This window comes from Pagrus major, chromosome 18, assembly GCF_040436345.1.
Source record: "Pagrus major chromosome 18, Pma_NU_1.0".
NCBI classification, from domain to species: Eukaryota; Metazoa; Chordata; class Actinopteri; order Spariformes; family Sparidae; genus Pagrus; species Pagrus major.
This window is the reverse complement of record NC_133232.1, coordinates 27,635,500-27,657,171: the sequence shown is the minus strand read 5'-3', so window position 1 is coordinate 27,657,171 and position 21,672 is coordinate 27,635,500.

Below are 21,672 nucleotides of genomic sequence, written 5' to 3'. Positions count from 1 at the left end.
GGAGAAAAGGCATGCTAGGTTCCTATTAAAGTGTAATTACTGATAGTATTTAAATTACTATAAAATCTGCGTGTTTTTATTCCGTCAGTCCACACAAATATACAGAATGTCTTAACGTCTGATCAAACTCATTCACCAGGTGACAGGGGTCTGAATAGCAACCTGCCAAGCAGGTCAGAATACTGTTTATACATTTTTTCTTTCGTTTGATGCCAAATCGCCCTGGTGTATTATCAGTTGTATTTGCCCAATGCTAAGTACACAGCCGGTGCTGTATCTGATGGGAAAGCATATTCAATTATTAATTGATCTACCTCTGCTGGTGCCCATTTCCTCACAGATAAAAAAGGCCTATTAGACTTATTTCCTCCTTGTAGATAGAATGAAATATCATGTCTTTTAATGGATAGGCCTATTTTAATCTCCCACATTAATACTTTAGTATGCAGGATATTATTGTTCTGTACCAATGACTATAATTAGTTTTGTTTAATAATCTCTGTCAATCCTAAAATTGCTCACTTGCTGGGTTCCACATCTTGCTAGGAAGATCATTAATTTTAGAGTCTTTATAGCATGGTGTGATGAAGATCGCCCATGATTAGGTGAAACGGTGAACTGCGAGTTATGTTTTCAGCACGAGATAAGTAGCAAAGAGGTTAACTGCACACACATGAAAGCAGATTATTCTCAGGCAATTAAATGCTTTTCTTTGTAAAGTTAGCTTACACATACAGATGCTTTGTTATTTTACATAGGTTGTATATAAGATATACTCCAAGCTGACATAGCCGGTGGAGTAAAGAAATAATTTTAAAAAACATTTAGGAAAATATGCCCGACATTAAGTCTAAAAAATTTAAATCAGTACTTACAGTCCACGTTTACTCATGCCAAGACAGCAGAGTTCTCTATAAAATGTTTTACAGTGGATGAGGCCTGCGGTTTAGGTCAAGATATAGAAGATTTCATGACTTACAATTTTAATTGGCATTTTTTCTCTCAGGGTAAAACCTTTGTGAGTCTGTGTATCTTGATCTGTACAGTAATATTTCCCTAAGGCATGATATATTGTGTATGCTTGTCCTTAACAAGCAGAGATGATGATTTTCTAAGCATCTGAATGAGGAACTTAAGGCCAGGATGTCTATGACCTGAACATATGTAGAGAAGCTATGCAAATAAGCCAAGTTTGCAAGATCAACTTTTTGTTGTTGTTGTTACGGCCGGACTCGGAGCCAGAGGAGAGATTCTGGCTATCCGGCTAAAAAATGTACATAGTGTTGTAACAAACTGCCTCTCCATCATTATTGATTCCATCCAGAGCCACATTTATTAAGTCATTTCTCTGCTTGTAATTCCACTGCAGTTAGGTCATTCATTAAAAGAGTGGGGCGCTTTTCCAACATGCTTTGGGCAGACGGCAGAGAACACTTCAATTTAATATTAATAGTTAAATTTATTATATTAGTTAAGATAAGACTTTTATGAGAACACCCTAGAGTGGTTGTCAGTCTATCACAGGACTAAGATAGACACCCACACTCAAATTCATATTCGTATAAGCACTAGAGTTTCCAGTCCACCTGACTTGCATGCCGAGGAAACTGAAGCATGGAGTTATTGGTTCCAGTTTACTAATTCCAGTACTTTTAAATACCTGTGAGTCCATATACCTCGTGCACGATTGTTGTAAACAATCGCAGGGCGTGATCCTTAACACTGCCTCACGACAGCATCATCGACTCTCTTTCTCCGTGTCTCCGCGTCTCCCTCGCTCCTCAATAGCAAAGTCAAAATGGCAAAGCCCTCCAATCACATTACTGTATACCCAGGAACATTTAAATGCTAATGTTATAAGCTCACATGGCTAATATGATAAGCTGACAAGCTTATTATAAGCTCTGAAGTTTTAAGAGTTTCCTCCATTAGTTATCACAGGAGGCATTAAATTGCATCGCTGCACTATGCCAGAAGGTATGGAGTTAAATTCCCCTGCAGAAGAGATTATTTTGGTTGGTTTCTGACAGAGCTATACAGTGGCAGGATTGTACATGATGGTTTGTCAAGAGACGGGGAGGTGCACGGGGAGTGGAGCGCAAGTGGTTGGAGCTCGCTGTGCATGTGCATGCGTGCGTGCGTGCATCTTATCTACTAGTTTGTTGAGCATATGTGGCTATACAGAGGATAGGTTATCCGATGGAGAGCTGCCTTCTCTGTCATCCCTCTACTCCTTCAGTCCTGATAACCTATAAAGGAACAGGCAGCACTCAGGCTCATCACAGGGTACAATTATGCCACACAAAAAAAATTACACTTACATGGAAGCAAATCAGGGCCATCGGTATTCTAAGCTTGTAAAACGATGTTCACAAATAATTTGACAGCCCTCATTTCTAGGTTTCGTGTGCATGTGAAAAAGATTGCTCGCAAGTATCTGACCGTGAATGAGCAACAAACAAAAAGCAAAAAACATTTTATTTTTCAGAAATTCAAAGTTGTGAAAAAAAACAATCAAGTTTTGCGGCTGTTAAAATATTTTGTGCATGTGTGGAAAGGTTTTGTGCTCGCAGATATTTTTTTGCACGTGTGAAAACATCTTTCCAGCTGTAATAGTTTTTGTGCAGGGAACATTTTCAACAGCAACATTTCACTAAGTCTGAGAGACAGACACATAAATTCCCCATCTGTGAATGTGACAATGAAGTTTCAAGCACAAAATCTGCAAATGTATTTTCTTCCACGTGCACACGAAAGGCGATAAACAACTGCAGGCTGTGATATTATTTGTGAACATCATTTCACAAGCTTGAAATATGATTTACCCCTATTTGCTTCCATACTGTAAACTACCCTCACTCTATTTCAAATACATATACTTTGTTGTTGATAAAAGAGAAAGACTCATGAATTTCACTTTTTAAGTCATTGTTCAACGACACCAAGCACTGAAGTCACCATGAGTCAGTGAGTTGGCTCTTGAGCTTCTGTAGATCATTGTCAAAAATTGTGGTTTTATGAGATTTGAACACAGAATTCCTTTCGCTTTAAAATTCAATATCAAATCCAGATGCAATCCAATCCTTGACTTACATATGCCTCGCAGGACACCAGCACAGCAGTCTCAATAGACTCAGTTGGTAATGGTTTTTCAGTACTCAATTCCTGAGGGATAAAACAAAAGACAGTGAAACCTGCATGGTAAGCCAAAGGAAAACTCAAAACTTTCTGACGTGTATAAAAAATTGAGATTGATTTAGTTCCTTAAATACCCTGAAGATTACATATTATGAACGGCAATACAATCATGGACATATGAAGTTGGGCTGCTGAGGGGGGCTGCAGCACCCCCGAAAACTAGGCGTTATAAAAACCATTAATTGATTAAAGAAAGAAAAAGAAAAAGAAAAGTCTGATGCGTGATTTGATCTCATTTGCCTGCTCTATGTGCGTTTATTTTTACACAAAAAAGAATTAAATGATGTATAACAGATGCTAAATGTACAAGAAGGTCCAAATACTGAGCAAATACATACAAATAGTCAGTGTTTTAAGTTTCTCCTATCTCAACAACGCTAAAAATGTAGCAATTTTATAAGGGAGTCTGGGTTTTTGTAAATTATTGTTAATAACTATTTGCTTTAAGTTATCCTGGCCATTCAAATAATATAAAAAACATTAATGTTGCACACCGCTGGGCTCTATTTTAAGCTCGGCGCAATTGATGCAGGTAATGTCATTAATCTTTTCCTCATTAAAGACATATTTCTTCCCTCTCATCCCACCTGGATTATCCACCGTTTAACTAGCAAAATGGACTTGGACGCACCCTAAATGAACAAAAAAATGCAACCTAGGTTTTTTGGTTGCAAAAATGCAACCTAGGCTTTTTTGTGACAGAACCCGAGTCAAACCTTCGTGTAAAAGCAAAATTACGACGAAAAAGCCACTTTTAAGATTTACCGTATTTTCGTTTTCGGGTCAAAATCATTTGAACAACTCACAAGCTACTGCTAGCGTGAGTTGTTCAAAAACCTTCTTTTTAGTAAACTCTGTGTACACAAACAATGTTCTCAATGCTCGTGTTCATGTGTAGAGACCCTGGTGATACTACGAGCAAAGTTTCATGTTGTGTCGAGTCTTCTTAGTGTTTTAAAAATAGCGATTTTGATGCTACCGTAAAGTTGCCCCTAGCACGCCATTGAAAATGATTTGGACCCGAAAACGAAACTACGGTAAATCTTAAAAGTGGCTTTTTCGTTGTAATTATGCTTGTACACGAAGGTTTGACTCGAGTTGCATTTTGGCGAGAGTTCCACTTTAAGGGTGTGATGAGAATGGAATGCACAGGGAGAGAAAATATTTCACGCACATAGTACAAACCTGTTATGGTTCGTTTACTTCTTCCTGAACATGGTTCTTGGAACTGTAATTACATTGAGAGCCAGAAACAAATCCCTTGTACGCGTAAGCACACTTGACCAAGGCTGATGTCTGTCAGCAGCAGTCAATAAATTACAGTTCACATCGATGTCTATCCACATCCTTCACAACAGTGGAAATCTATTCTGATATTTACAACCTCTGGAACCATTTACAAAGTCTAAGAGATCTCAAGAGGAAACTTTGTAATTTCCCATGATTCAATTGAGTCATTTTACATTTGGGGTATTTACATTTTAATCAGGTCCTCTGTTCCACAACAGTCCCATTGATTAACCTTATCATTGATGATATACTTTGGACACATTACGAACAACGGGATGCGAACGACTGGCATGGGCCTTGCTCCGTGAACATTCGCCGGTCTCAATTAGTCAGTGATACTGCATCTGAGTAACAGCTGGCAGCTTCTGTCTGTCTAATCTCTCACTGCAGCTGTGCTGGAACAGGCAACATGCTAGCCTAATTAGCCATGCTGTCTCCATGGGAAAATGAAGCCTTGGGGTCCTAGATCAATGTTGCCGTCCCTTATTCACTCTCCTCCTCCGCCATGCATAAACAAAAAACGCTCAGAGCCCCCCTCGCTGAAAGATACAATAAAGAGCCATTGTTGTCACTGAAATGGTTTTATTACCCTCAGTGAGGAACTGTCATCATGTTGTTACTCCGTTAGCGCAAAGAGATGTTTAGATATGTGGCAAAATTAGACACTTGCGTCTCTCCTCACTGGTGCACTCATGTCAATTTTCTGCATTGCTACAGATGTGATTTTAAATTGATTGGACTAGATTACTTCTTTATCAGGCTTTCCAGCTAATGATTTGTTTACCACACCAATGTTGCTAACATCGAACACACACACGGATATACACACACAGAACCAAGTGAAGCAGCTCAATGTTTTCCGTTTTTCCTTTTTTTCTTCTTCTCTGCTTTCACTGAAGTTGAGGAGGTAGTAATGGGGAATTGGGTTTTGCAGCCAGCATCGGCAACCCTGGTTTGACACTTATTTGACCATTTTGTTGTTAGCATCTTAAGTATTGGGGGAGAGAGCAATAAAGCCAAGGACTTAACAGTGTACTTTGGGTAATATACAACGGTGCAACTAGAAAATGATGCACCCTTTTGAGACGGTAATCTGACTTTGTTCCAGAGTGTGCTTACAAACTGCAGTGTGTCCAATGTTAGTGATGAAGTCTGAGTGAAAAAAGTCTAACCCCGGAAACATGGAAAGAAAATAGAAGTCTTCATATCACACCTACAGCCAAACTAAATGGAAAGCAACGTTGGTGAGAGATGAATACATTCACTTATAATTAAGGTATAACACATATTCAATCTAAATTCTTCGGTCTAAGTTGCTAGGAAATATATCATACAGTCAATGCTTCAGAAAATAGCAGCAATTATAATAGACTGTACACAGTGTCATCTGCATCAACACATTTTTGGCACATGGTTGACAGCCTGATATGCTGCATGTCAAACTGTTAAACTCTCATTTCCTGCTCCTTTTTATGGGAGCGGCTGAGGTAACACGGAATGTATGATTTGTTGCGATCACTCTGGAGGGAAAAAAGTCAGATGAATCTTAACAAGTGATGATTACAAAGTTTGTTGTGTGACTGAAAAAAGTATTCAACTTACACTTACATTTGTTCATAGTGATTTCCTTTAGAGTTGGGGGAGTGCACTTAGGCCAATGCATGCAGAGAAAAAAAAATAGATTCTACATTACTTTGCAGGAGTCACTGTAAAATATTGCAGTGTTTTTTTATTCATAACATCCGGCAATTCCAAACCAACTTGCTGACTCTGAAGCTATGGCTTTAGGGGCTTCAGGAAGTTTTACTTCCTTTAAACGGCTTTCAGCCTGTTTTGTTTGATGTGGAGATGCATGGTGTCATTGCTACGACCCCTGTTTGCTGTAACACCACCCCCCTCCTCCACCCCTGCTCAGCGGGGCCCAGCGTGGGTCACAAACCTGTAATAAACAGGAGGGGCCAAGGCTCGATTTGGGAAAAATGGGCACTTTCCGCGGCATCTGAAAACGTCTAGAGTAATGCACTAAATTATTGGGGTCAGTGACTCCACCCGCTCTGTTGATTTGTCTGTGGACACAGAAGGCTCACACTGACATTGAAGGACATTTTTCCACCACCAAGGACTGTAAATTAAGAGACATGCCTGCACCAGAGCAGCTTATGTGAGGCAACATGATTGAAGTGTTTTACTACAGAACAGCCGCACTGACGCAAAGACACACAAACACGACCCTGTGAGAGTTTAAGGTTAAAAGTGTAGTGTTACTAAAAAGAGTTAAGACAATGGCGTCTGTCCTATATTAATGATAACAAACAAACGTGTTCAGTTCAGTTCAGTCAGTATATCTGTCACTTAGCCCAAAACACACACACACACAAAGCACCAGGAGTGTATTTTTAAACATCCGGCATCCACAGTGTTGCACAATTGCAGCTAATCAGCCTAATGAGCCAAAGATTGCAGCAGTAATCAGGCGTCATTAGGTTTATGAGTATTTATTATCTGTGGCACGGAAATAATAAAGAAGAGCACCTCTTGTTGATGACACACAAAGGAGTGAAGCCCTGCAATCTGTTTATTAATGGAGCTCTGTCACCTGGCCACCACAACTCAACAGGCCAGGTCATCCATCAATGCTGGGCCCTGACACAGGGAAGATAGATGTACTTCCCTGTTCTGACCTGAATGTTAGACAATTCAAAGCTGGCACAAAGAGCCACACATGGTTCAGGGTATCGTGTAGGTGGCCTCGGGCAGAGCAGTCCCCCCCCCCCCCCTCGCCCTTGTTGTGCACGCGTGCACGGCCATGTCCGCGGCAGAGAAACACAGCATATGCAAGTGTGGAGAGTCGATTTGTTTGCCTTCAATTCCAACCGTGCCTCATCTCGTTTGCCTGTGAGCAACGTTTCATGCTGGTTCTAGCCAGTTTGGGTGACTAGGGATGAAGCCTCCACGCGGGTCTCCTCCATGTTTTCTCCCTTTTATTTTAGCCGCTTGCGAGTGATGTCATGCTTGTTAGGAATCAAATTACATACATACTCAAACAGGCCACCCAGTCCATCTTTGCTTGCTTTCTGTTTAAAAAGCATTTTTTTTTACATTTTCAGGTTAAAATTGGATTGAGAGCTGCATTTCATTTTATTTTTCGCAAATGCTTTTACCGTGTTTGCTATAAATATTGGAAAAATCAGAGGGTGTGTGAGGGGAAGAGTATAAGCGTGTGTGTGTGTGTGTGTGTAAGAGAGAGAGAGAGAAAGCGAGAGAGCTGGAGACATGGAGACTTGTGTCTCGCGAATAAAGATGGATTCGTGCAACTTGTCGTTGTGTGTGAAATACAGCCTGCCCATTGCTTCTATCATCTGATTCCTCTCGGGACAGGAGTGCACAGAGATTAAAGGGGATATTGTAAGAGAGGAGTTTTATCTTTGCCTGTTATGTGCGTTACTATGGCACTTGGATTAGTGTCCCGTGTATCTCCTTAACCCACAGAAAAGCTGACGTGGTCAAGCTCCATTCAGGAAAACATGATTGTTGCACCGTGTTGTTGTTTCCCTGTTCTCGATTCTCTTGACTGAAGCACACTCTTACCGCAGAGAGATTTGTTTGTGAGAGGTTCAGAGTCATTTCGCTACACAGGGAACATCGGAGAACAAAAAACTAGAATGCAAAATTTGCCAGTGCTTGCTGTTCAGACAGCAATTTAACAGTTCCAATTTTACTTCAGTGTATGTCGATTAAAATGCATCTTGTACAGCCCTTCCTCACCCCAACAGATCAGTGTTTGTGGGCAAAGCGGTCCCGCTCCCGTAGCCACAGATCCAGCTCACTGTATCTGAAAACAGGCTTACATTAGCCAAGAGCTATTTCACAGGGACAGCCAAGCAGAAAAATAATTCAAAGGCTTGCTTATCAAGAAAGCTGGTGTGAAAGTTCAACAAATGATTATTCCTGAGTCAATGTTCACATAACTGGTGGCCTGAAATGGGAATGGATGTCAGGCAGAGATTCTGATTCAGTGAATTAATTGTTATCAGAATCAGCTGGGGAGGAGAGGAGCTGGAGGCCGCGGGCACTGCAGCAGTCGCCCCACAGGACCTTCATATGTGACAACACAAACAGAATCGGTCTGGGACGGCGGATGATGGTGGAAACTATTCCCTTCTTGGTTTGCCTCATGCGAGCAAATTGGTGTATCACTTTACACACACACACACGCCGTCTTAAATATAGAAAAAAAAACGTGTTGAACTGAACAGTTTCATTGGGAAGAGAGATGAAAAACCCGTCGTTGAGTATTCCGCAGAGGCAGTTCAATCTGACATGTTGGGTGAGTGTGTGCTTTCATATCAAGACAGAAAATAGTTCCTCTCCAGTTCTTGCCCAGTCTATTAGGGAGTTGTATCAGAGCAAGTTTTTCTCATTTCCATTTCATTAATCTATTCATCACAAAGAAAAATGCATGAACCCCTTGGTAATACGTTGTTCTGCTAAATGTCTGGAAACGGCTGCTGTGGGAATCAAGAGACATATGCTGCAAAGCTAATGTTACAATTACATATTTTAAACTGTGCAGGTTGTCGCATCAGGTCAGTTCCACTTTTAAGCCACGGCAGTGCTGGTCTGTCAGTCGGCAGTTGATCCAGACTGAAATATCTCAACAGCTAGTGGATGGATTGCCATTCATGGTGCCCAGAAGATGAATCCTAGTGACTTTGGCAATCTCCTGGCTTTTCCTCTAGCACTACCATGAGGTTGAAATTTATAGTTCAAAGAGAAATATTGTGTCAACTGCTGAATAGATTGCCATTTAAATAAAGTACACATATTCATGGTCCCTAGATGTATCTTAATGACTTCAGGTATTTCCTGGCTTTTTCTTGCTCTATGAGGTTGACATGTTTTATTAAATGTCTTCAATGAAATATCTTGGCTACTATTGGATGGATTTCTGTGAACTTTCAGACATGTTCCCCAGAGGATGAAGCTAAACAACTTTCAACATCCCTTAAAGTTGCAGTAGGCGATTCTGCATTCGTAGGTCATCATATACTGCGTTTAACGACTTAAGAATGAGACTCAGCAATCAACTACTGTATGTTTCTCCAGAGCCATCTACTGCACTTGTGAAGGTCAAGTGTGTAAGATTTAGTGGCATCTAATGGTGAGGTTGCAGATTGCAATGAAGTGGTGGCTTAAACAGCAAAAAAACAAAAAAAAACAAAGCAAAACAAATGGTCCTCTTTGGAGCCAGTGTTTTGGGCTGTAGAAACATGGCGGTGCAACATAGCAGTCTCCATGGAAGAGGACCAGCTCCCTTTGTAGATACAGTATGAAAGGGATGAGACCAAAACAATTCTTAGTTTCAGGTGATTATAAAGAAAATACAATATAATTTTAATTTTTCATCTAGTGCCATCATCAGGTCCATAGTGACATAGTGGTCAATTTTCAGTGTGTCCAAAACAACAGTAACGATGTTGAACATACAGTTATACCTTCTTAACAGAAACGTGTTGCCATTGTGAATACAGCCCTATAAAGCCACTAGCATGTGCTGTAGCCTTTTTGTCTTGTTTAAGTATACACGATAACTGTCTCTTACTCTTACACAATTGCAAATATAACTAATTATAATTGCTATTAAACAAAAGTAAACCACTTTACAAATCTACCATCCCTATAACGCTGTGATTTTTCAATTCCAGTGCCTTTAAATACAACAAACAAAGCAGCACATGATGAGATGACTTTACAGTGACTTTACAAGATAATCATACAGCACAATATCTCATTGTCAAATCCCATAATGTTACTGACAGTGCAGCTACAGACAAATGTCAGAAATGTTCTCTGAATTGATTCCACCAACAACAAACATGTTCATTTCAGACAAAGGAAAGAGGAGAGGGAAGAAACAGGATGAAGGGCCCTGGGCCTGATTATGATAAATGTCACACTTTGAATCATATGTTTTTACTAAAATTATCTGACAGACCAAAGGAAGATTTATGAGTCCGTGGAATATTTGTATTTTTTTCATCGGCTTCGCCATGGATGTGCCCTGGCACAGTCAGCACCAATTCAAACACAGCTGGCCTGCTCAGGGAAATTCATCTACCTTCATTAGGAATGCCAAAGTGACTCTGAAGATGCAATTCATTAATCCTCGGCAGTGAACAGTGTTCTTCATATTGTTATGGAAAATCAATGTGATTGAGCTGGAGGGCTGCCAGTGCCGGCTTCTCTTGTGGAGCCATGGAACACAGCTCTAATTTATGCAGGCAGCATCACCAGATCAAGGAAAAAAATCCCAAAACACATCACACAATGTTAGCCTTACTTAACCACAGGGTCAGCATCATCACAGAACAACACCGCATTCACGGTGCAGGTGGGTCTCCGACAAAGTGTGAATGAGGATGATAGATGATATTGCAGCACTTTGCTTCATCCTGCCGTCTGCCCCGTCGCGGATCTACAGGTCCTCGGCTCACCCGCATGCAGTAAATGATCTCGAGTGACAAGTCGTAGCTGCCAGTGATCCGATGATGCAAGTGGTTACCTTTCAAGTAAAGACTGCTTCAATTCAATTCAAAATATTTTATTCGTCCCTCAAGGGGAAAATTGAGGCATTCATTACCTGTTAGACAAATGTTACACAGTACGAGGTGCGATGATAAAACTCACTTGAAAAAGTACCTCTCTCACCAGCTGGAAAGGTTAGACTGGTGAAGTTATAGTGACGATTGCTGCAGTATTTGGTTTATTATTATCATTATTATTATTTTATTCCCTTGAAGGGCTCAGAGACTATATGAGCTATATAATCAAAGAAACGGAAACCATATCAGTTTTGTTCCAGGAGGCTTCTGAAGATTGCTTAAAGGTGCACTACGTAGTTTTGGGGGAGAACTTTTTATCAGGAGAGAAAGATCTTCATTGACTGATTTTTATGCCTAAACAAACTAAATAAACAAATTATCTTCATTTTAATGACCGAATAAACTGAATAAACAAACTGACCTTAAAGGACAACACAATTTCATACTGTTTGTTTATATTTGGCGGACCCTGCCACTTTTCCTGCTTCAAACAGTGTTCTGGGGACCTTAATTTCCTCTGAGAACAGCTTGTGTATTCAGTTATGTAAAAAAAATAACTATATCTGAGTTTGTCCTATTACCTCATTAATATTGTAAATCTTAGAATTTCTTTTAAAGTTTCTCCAAAATTACATAGTGCCCCTTTAAAGACATCTGAGTTTTAAAAGTTGCCCTTTTATTAGGAGCGGTAGGCAGCTTATCCAGGAGTCCAATTTGATTGAACTGCAAGCACTAAAACTGCCATTTGATATTAAGTGAAATATACAAAACTAAAATTTACAAATTTCAAAATGTCAAAAGCTCAGAGAGCCCTTGGGTATTTCTTGTGCTAAGTCTTAGGAGTCTGGCAGACATCAGTTTCAGATTCTGTTGCTCTTCCAAGATCATGTCGAGGATCATTTGAAGTATTTTCAGAGCTTTGCACACTCCCTAGAATATGTTATGTGATAACTGACGCTGACTAGGAATCATTTCATAGTTTGGATTTTGACATTCAGAGCGATATGTAGCATATAGATGCAACAGCTTTCGCTTCAGTTTCCTCTTTAAAGAAAATGTGAGTAAGAAGTATATGCTCTGGGAGAAGAGGATTCTTGCTTGTAAGTTAAAAAAAATAGAGAGGTGTGTTACACCGCAGAGATGCTGTTGTAGTAGAATTATTATGATATATGTTTTGGGAAAGATAGTGCTGCTAATACTCCAGTAGAGATTTTGAATTCATCTCTGTTTGTGTCAGATGAAGTGTTGAGAATCAGGATGTTTGCCAAATGGTGATAAAGTCATTGCAAATATTGGAAATCTTTCCAGAGTTAGTTGTCATTTCTTTTGAAACAGCCCTAAATTTATGATGTTTTGTTCAATTTGTGAAACTTAACGATGTCTACAATGGTTGGAGACTGGATGTGGCTAGCTAATAGTATTGTTAATTAACTTACCAAGTTGCACCTCTTCTTTTTGATAAAGTCTGTACAGCCAGCAAACTGGCAGTGGCAAGTTTCACACTGTTTTTTGTATTGTCACACATCAAAATCATCAGCAGGAACCCAGTCGTGTCAGTCGTGTCCATATTTTAATAATGGCCAGCGCAAACAAAAGACAGACTTCAACATAGCCTTCAACAAGAATCTCAGTGTCAGCTTGAATAATGGCTTCCACTGCCTGTCAAAAATTGAAATGCAGAAACATTGTACTTAATAGTCTTGTGAGGTGTTAAAATTGTTAAATAAAAAAAAAAAAGAAAAGAGACACAACAACAAAAAGTCTTGATTTCATTGAAGCTGATTTAGGATACTGCATTTGCCAACCTTTTTCCTGTGATTGAAAAATATATTCTAATGCTCCAACATCTTAGCAATTGAGTTTGTTATGCCACATAAACAACATAAACAAGACTGTAGCTAAATACAGACAGACAGACAGACCGAGATTCCTTGCTTTGCAGTTGCACTAGTCTAAATAGCTGTCTTTGTCTCATTTTTATTGAGTTTGAGACTAACAAAAATAATCATAAGGTGCAGGTCTGGACAGTGTAGCGAAAAGGTTGAGGTTGACCCTAACAAGCCAATGCCACAACAGGCAAAGCGATTTGCCCGTTCTGAACAGGCACATTTTGAATGGGCACTGCGCTAGTTCCAGTGAAATAGAAGGCCAGTCAGCTAGCATTTGGCCAACAGCAGCTAAGAAAGTGGTGATAGCACACAAGTGACACACCAGAAAAAATGAACACATCTCTACACATTCACATCCGTACCTTGATGTTTCAGATAAATTTATAAGCACGTAATAATAAAATAATTTTATTGGCAATCAGGTTTTCGAACTTATTAAGCACCAAAGGATGTCAGCCTTTGCCCTGTTGGCGTCGTATCACTGGGCTACTTGTGTATGTTTAATTAGTGTTGAGAACTGACAGGCCCGCTGCTCCAAGTTCCTTGATGTTTGCTGGTTGCCTTTGGCACCACTGACCACATAATCATTGCTGGGCACATCAGGGACAGGGCTTGATTTTCAAAGCCTTTCGCTCCACTGATTCGCTGTGCATCCATGAGATTGATCACAGTGGTTTATCTGTGGCAACATGTGCTTCATCCCTTCAGATTTGGGAGGTGGTTGCCTGAAGGGGTTGTGTCCTTGCGCCGGCTCTGGCTGAGGCACCACACGAGCCGAGAGTAGGAGGGACACTATGACAGCAATACAGCCACGGCCCATCAGAAGATGCCTGTGGCCCCCTTGTGATTAAAGCTGTGAGAGGCAGAAAGAGGGACAGAGGGAGAGGAAGAATGGGAGATAGAAAGAGAGAGGGAGGGAGGAAGAGGGAGAACTAAAGATAACATCAACTGTTGATGATTCAAAAGAGGACAGATAAGTGTGGCCTAACATTCATTAGGTCTTCTACTCAATTAAATCAAAATTATTTCTTATCTTTCCTCCCTTGGTAAACTGTCAACGTATCAAAAGATTGAAACATTGCTGCAAGCTTAAAGGCAAAAATAATATCATAAAGCCTGAGACGATGAAAAAAGAAATTGCTTCTGTAAACAATGCTCTGTTTGGGTGCATACGTTGTGTAATATTTTTTTCTCACATTTTGAGGAGAAAAGAAGAAAAAAGCATCTCCACAGTGATTACAAAGCAAGAGTGGAATTTAAATAGATGAAAATAAATGTAGTGGCACTAAATCAAAGCAGGAGGTAGCTGCTACTGTTTTTGGTATTCAGAAGATGGTGCTATTTGTTTGAGTATGCATTGTATTCATGAATCTGTTTATTTGCTCCCTGTGGCTTTCACAGCTGCCCTCTAAAGAAAGATTGTGTTTTATCAACACTGCTTGACACAGCCAGGAGTCATTGTTACAAACATATGCACATTCTATACTAATTTGTTTGGGCTTCCGCAAAGAAAAAAACAAAAACAAATATAAAAAAACACGCAAAATATTTTGACATCAATAGTATTGGGCTCAAATTGGGTCTCCTATGCTCCTATTGTGAAAAAGGCATATATATCAGAGAGTCATTTTCATACAGGAGACCACCTCTGTTACTGCTCACGCTGCACAACAAATCCTATTTTTGAATATTTATTTCAGCTGATGTTATTGAAAGCCCTGTCTTGCAAAATCCATATAGTCTAATTAGGACAGACTTGATCACCTTTTCCCCTTAATTTACATAGAGGAACTATGAAAGGCTTAAGATTTAATGGTGTCTTCTGTGTCACTGGAAGTTAAAAAAGAAAATATCTGCAGCTGGGAAAAATCACGCCTTAAAAATGTTATTTTGTAGAAGTCGAATAAAAAAATGTAATCAGCACAAGGAAGCTGAAATGGTTGAATTTATTGGCTGTGTGATCTTTTCTCATTCTCCCGCCCCGATGCAGCACTTTGCACAAGTTGGAGACAGAAGAGGGACTTTGGAGGCAAGAGGGAAGAGAGTTGGGATAATTTACACTAATTTGAGCGAACTCAAATCTCAGAGACTATTCCATGGGAGACCTCAAGAGCACTCTCAGACGGTCAAAAAAAAAATATACAACTGTGGGTAGTGTAGCCAGGAGAACAAGATCATTATTTCCATTGCACTTGTTCCATATACTGTAAGCCAGAGACAAGCCCAGAGGGAAGGGAATTGGCATTGATTTTTCTTTAGAAATTGATTTTTCTCTTCACTGACAACAGTGTGAAGGCTTCAGAAAATATCAACAGGAGTGAATATGAACAGCAGTAGTTCATAAAGCTCACTCTAAAACTCAAACCTCTCATCTGGTCATTCACGGGGATCTTAAGGCAAAGTAAGTCAGTGCGTGTGACCCTTATAACAACTCAAACTCATTTATTGGGTCTAAACTGCAAATCCCCCTTACAATATTAATACTAACATTAAAAAAAATAGCCTTTAGGCTTCCATGCAGTATACCTTGCCTTCCTTATTAAACACAGATTAAATTAGACTCAGCCTTGCGATGGGATCACACCAGCCCATCAACATGTTCCCGTCCTGACCCTTGAGTACACAGTAGTCATTATTACATTATTGCATGAGTACTTAATAGTGTTTACTTCATTAGTATATGAGTACTCAGTAGTAATTACTACATTATTACATTAGCACTCAGTACACATGGGTCGGACCACACCCATGTTCGAACTCAGCCTTCATTTTCCCATGATGACACACACACACACACACACAGACAGACAGACTGCAACCTTTTATATTAACCATGTATTTGTCATTGCTTCCATGACAAAATGCGGACGGCAATAAATGACACATAAAAAGCTTAAAGTAACATTATGTAGAAATGAACCGCCCATAGTCGCCAACACAAATCCCAGGCCTGTAACAACTTGACAGATGTAATGTAGGCGCTAACTACAAACAAAGCTCAGTACTGAAGTTACATAGTGCAGAAACGAGTGATGGGGGGGGCGGGGTGGCTGAGACAGAGACACCATTCACCCTGTTACAAGACACTGTACCATCAACATGATTTTGAAGCTGTTATTTAAAGGTAAAAAAATTACATACTGTTGCTTTAAAGATCAGGTTGGGTGTCAATTTCTATGCTCCGCAAACATTGATCAGTTCTTTATAGAGCAACAATAATAACCTTAAAAAATCACATAATTATTGGTATAAAATTGGTAGTCAGACATAATAATTTAATATTATTACCAAATCTTGATATACCAGAATGCAGTGCAGTGACAGGCTGTGTAATTTGCAATCTGTCATTAACTAGAAAAGTAATCAAGGTTTTTCTGCATTAACAAAAAATGTTAAAGTGAAGATTTAGACCAAATTCTTCCACTAATTAGTAAAAAACAAACATTTGCTCAGATAATTCCATTTATGAAGGGCTGCATCTGCGTCGCAGTTAAAGCTGATTGATCCACTCTGGAAGGCTTTGCATGAAGGTTTTGTTTTTTCTCTGTGCAGGAGCTACAGGAAGTCTTAAGTTTGTATTAACAACAGTAACATCACAAACATGCTAATAGCTGCACCTGTCCACTCATGTTTTCTTTTTCCTTCTGTGTTGTGCAAAAGGTTGCGCAGGAAGCCGAGACTGCTACTGTTTGTTTCGACTCTGTTTTTTTGTTATTTAATGGCGGTGATACAACACATCATTGTTCTCTCTTCCATCTGTGTAGTTTTTGTTTTACTAAAAAAAAAAACACTGTGACAGCTATCTAAAGCAGAAGCAGGAGACAGATTGAGGAAGAGACAGTTGTAAATTGCAACAGATCATTGGAAAACAACACCTGCAATCGAAAACGCATCTCGTCTAAGATGTTGATGTCTGGGTGGGGAATTTCTCCTTTAAATAGAAATCTTCCCCCAAAGCTCAACACATTCAGCTCTATAGGTATTTACACTCACGCACCTGCTGAACATGAAGCCCCATGCTCTCCTGATTTCCTCACACACACACCACCCTCTCCTGCTTTCATCCTGCATGTGCTTATCTCTTCAATACATTTTTAATGTGAAAGTGTCAATAATTGTTACTGTGCACAACTATGGCAGAGGGCACCTCGAGTTCACATCTCACACGTCGTTGCTTAGTTTATAGGTCAGCTGACTGCGTTTGACAGTGATTAGTATGGCCTGTCTCCTCGCTGTGGCAGCCTCAGATTCTTCGTATAAGGTCGTGTAAATATGCACCATATTAATGTAATTATGCAAAACCATCGGGTGCAAAAGCTGGCCAGAGCTGACACATCCCATGCAATTAGAGGGTACACTGATGTAACTGATGTACTTACTTCCCAGGAAGTGACACTCATTCTCAACAACAGATTCCATCGCTGAGGGCCAATTTGATACACTTCCAATTTTGCAGCGTGAGAGTGCATGTATGCAGAGAGTGACACACTGCAAAGAAAACACACATACAAAAAAAAAAAGCCAGCGTGGTTCAGAGAAAGCACAGGATTAGTGGGTTTTTTCTCTGCCTCTTTTCTTAATATATCCATCAGCGTGCAGGGGACGTAATTATTCCTGAAAGGTGGAACAAGGAAGTGGCTTTTACGCTTGCAGAAAGCATTCCTCAGAATGATGACCGGAGGAAGTGAGATCAGAAGCAATTAACTACTGAGGGAGGAAAGTCACAGGGCTCTAAATCTTATTGCTACGCAGCACTTAGGTTTGTGTTGTTGTTAATTACCAAAGTAGCCCAGACAAATGAAAGAAATCAGCGTTCTTCTTATTGAATTGTTTTTGTTTGTCAACACTGGTGCGCTTCATGTGAGAGCAGGGCACACATGCGGATTTTACACTATTGTTTTTTTCTTCTGATTTCTAGTTGTAGAAGTGAGAAAGTAACTTTGGCACCAAAAAAATGCTGATTTAAACTGTGCCAAAGTTCATCATTCCCAACCTTCCACACAGAACATTTCCAGGACTGCTGTTGTAGCCCTGATACCCTCTGTGGTTTAGATTGACAAGCGTTAAATAGCTTGGCGGCAGCTCCTATATGCTCTATTATCACAAGAGGACATATCGACTGTTCCTGTTTAATGCATCAAGACTCCTCCTGTAGCACCCTGTCTCTGGCCTTCATCTATGATTCATTTTTATTACCCATCATTCCTGGGACACAGGCCCCCCGAGGCTTCTACATGGCACGTGGGGCGGAGCGGAAGTTAGCTGACACCTAATCTGCTCAATGGTGGACTGGCGTTATTTATTGGATCTCGCTGTGAATCCAGCTCCGATGACGAATGGGGCTCGGAGGAGATCAAGCATTCAGTGTACATAGACAAAACACATAATGTGGTGAAAGCAAGGTGATGGGGCAGGTTCGGTTCACATCCTACACAATACAATTGAATAAAAATTCATAGCATCCCTGTTGTCCCCCCTCCCCTTCTCTGTGAATATATCCAAACAAGTCAGAGCCCAGCCAACCCTTTTGCATTTCTCAGATTACTTTATACGAAATCACTCCGACCAACATACAGTGATTCTCTATGCTGACAACTCCCCCTGCAGATAATTTCCCTGTGTGCCTCTGTGTACATTTTCCCTTTCTTCACCCTCTATCAAATTTAATCAGTCTCAGCTTTCCTCACAAGCTGCGGCGGCATGGCCGGTAAAAATGCAACACGACTGACAACAGCAGAACTCTATTAATTCCTCAACTGCTGTAGCTGCTGGTCCTGTGTAATATTTGTCTTAGCTTGGAGGGGGGGAGGTGGGGTATGTAAATTGCACGGAATATGTTTCAGAATATCAACGATTAGAGATGCTTTCCCCATGGCAGCGGCCTCTTTATCTATACTGTACTGTGTGTGTGTGCATGTGTGTTGCTTTGCTTGCCGTGTGATTTGATTTTACTCAGCAGCAAAGGTCCACCTGTGTATGAAAAACTAATAATTTTGCATTGACCAACAGTATCTTTCATATTGTCTTTATGAAGCATGATGTGTCTACACTCTCAGAAATAAGGGTTCTATCTGAACCACACATTTGACGACTATCTCTAAACCTGGGTGTATATATGATAATCCTTGCGATCCAAGACCACGCGGGTTCTGTTTGTACTGTATCCCAGCTTCTCATTATGTCATAAGGTTCTTCTTTCTGTCTTATTGCTGCCTATAGAGGGCGTACCCCTCCCTTTTCTATCTTTATTTCTTTCTTTATTTTTTTACTGTTTTATTTTATTGTTGGAAGTTGTTGCTTGTGATCTATATTCTATAGTACTTGTACAAATCGATATGGTTGATATTAGATATCTTACCCCATTTATGTTAGTTAAGGAATCCGAATGTTGCCTGGTTATGTGAACTTATTACCAGACTGTTCTATTGTTTTGTGTTTCTTGTTGTTTGGTTGGGTCAAAGGAAAGGGGGAAAAAAAGCAGACAGTGAAAAAAAAAAAGTATGATGATTGTAAATGTCTGTCAAAAAAAGAAAAAGGAAGAGGGGTTCTGAAAAAGTTCTCTCTGAAGGGCTGAGGTTTCACCCAGAACGATTTGCTTCTGACGAACCATTTTTTCAAAGGGTTCTTCAAGTTAAAGGTCCTATTTGTAAGAAAAGTTGTTTTTTTAAATCTATTACCCAGCTCGTCAAATACTGACGCGTTGGGATTGTAGGTCGGGCCGGCCGCCATCCCAAAGCATTAATATTTGACGAGTTGGGGTGAGACTTTTCAACTTTTCTTAAAAATAGGACCTTTAACCCTGAGGGGGTTCTTTATAAGACTAAGGGTTCCACTAAGAACCATTTTCACCCTAAGAACCATTTTTGGAAGAAGAGCTCCTCAAGGATTGTTGGAAGCATGGATGGTAATATAACATCACTCTCAAATATTCAAATGTTTAACCATTTTTCAAATAGAAGTAGTTATGAAAGGTTCCGCCCTCCTCTCATGGGGACAAGTCAAAGAACCCTTTATGGGTCGAGTTAGTACTTTTATTTCTAAGGGTGTATGTTCATGTGCCATTTCCTGCTCAGCAAATAAACAGATTCCCAGATAAATGTCACACCTTTTCAACAACACCTGCATCTGAAACATATATGTATATACGTTGTCTATGCAGGAAACAAGGACAAGGGTGCTCTATTGGATTGCAGTTTGCCCTGTCAGTTGCTATGCTATCTAACAGCCTGCACTCTGAATGACACATTAATTCATTACACCATACAAAGGCATCTTAATCAATTAGACGTGGTCAGGCATTTGGTCAAGTCAATGAATGGCCAGTAACCGTAAGCCAATCTCAAAACTACATTTTGCAGGTTTAATATTTCCTTTGAAAAGCTCCAATCCTCCTTTTCTCTGACAACAATTTTAAAAAAATACAGCTCATGCGCTGACATTTCCTGACTTACAAACTACCGCTAATTTGTTTAGCTGTTGTGGTATTTATTTCAATCCCCTCTTTTGCAGCAGTTCATTGAGTGTATTGATCCATCGAGTGTTGTTTCCTTCATTTTCTCTAATGGATATGCACCAGACTGAAATAACAAAGGAAAAAAATATACTTTTCCACTAGATGCTGTGCTCCACAAATGTTTGACTGAAGACCATTTGGAGTCATTTTCTCATGATGGTGCATGTACTGTATGTGCAGTGTTTCCTGCCCTGCCAGTGCTTTTCAGGCTTTGACTCAATAAATGGCTTTCAGAATTGTAAAATGTGTTTGTTGCTGAGCAGTTAGGGGAATGAGGGTGTCTCTCAGCACAAATGATTATGCTTTAGACTAAAAGTGGCAAATTAGTTTGACTAAACTCAATGATAATTCATGTACTGTACCTGCTCAGTCATTCACTCGTGCCTTAAACAAAGCCTCCTGGAGATAAAAGGTGTTCAAAAGTAATTGAAATATGGCAGAATCCCCCTTAAAGTCACCCTTCAAGGACGCACAAGTTTATTTCAAATCTCTAATAGTCCCTCCAAGCCCTCACTGAAGACCAGAAAGGGCACATATCTAGAGGATACTGTTGTCTCGAGCATTTCAGGCCTGTCAGGTTTTGACAGCGGCAACAATGAAATCCAACCAGGAATGGGTGCAGGGTGAAAAGAGTCTTTGCAGCTTTATACCTTTACTCCATCTTCCTCGGCAAGACAGACTGAAGGTGTGGTGTCCCCTCCAAGGTGGCTTCTTGCACCTTTCATTGTTGGATTAATAAATAATCTGTGAAAATGTAGCCTCATTGTAATGGCTTTCAGGCAGCCTGGCTGTGATCCTGCAGCTGCATTGGCAATCTATCTCTTTAAAAATGAATATGTTAAAGAACAGGGGTGCCATTAGCTATCCTTTGCAGTTCCCATTGCACCTTGTTCTCTAGCCTCATGCACTCAAGCTAAGTGTTGTGCACACTCAAAAAGTACCGCATGCAGAAATCCGTGGGAGTGTGTGTGGATCTTCAGAAGAGTTCAGGAAGTCAAAGAATGAAAAGAGTAGTCAACTTTCAGCTATAAATGGCTGTTTATTGTTGGAAGTACTTTGATCAGTATCAGTATAATAAGACAGTTTTCAAAGAGAATTAATTAGTCATTTAAGAGACACTGTCATACTTGCCATTTTATCTGTTTTTACGTCCAGTGAGTGTAACAATGAACGTTTTCCT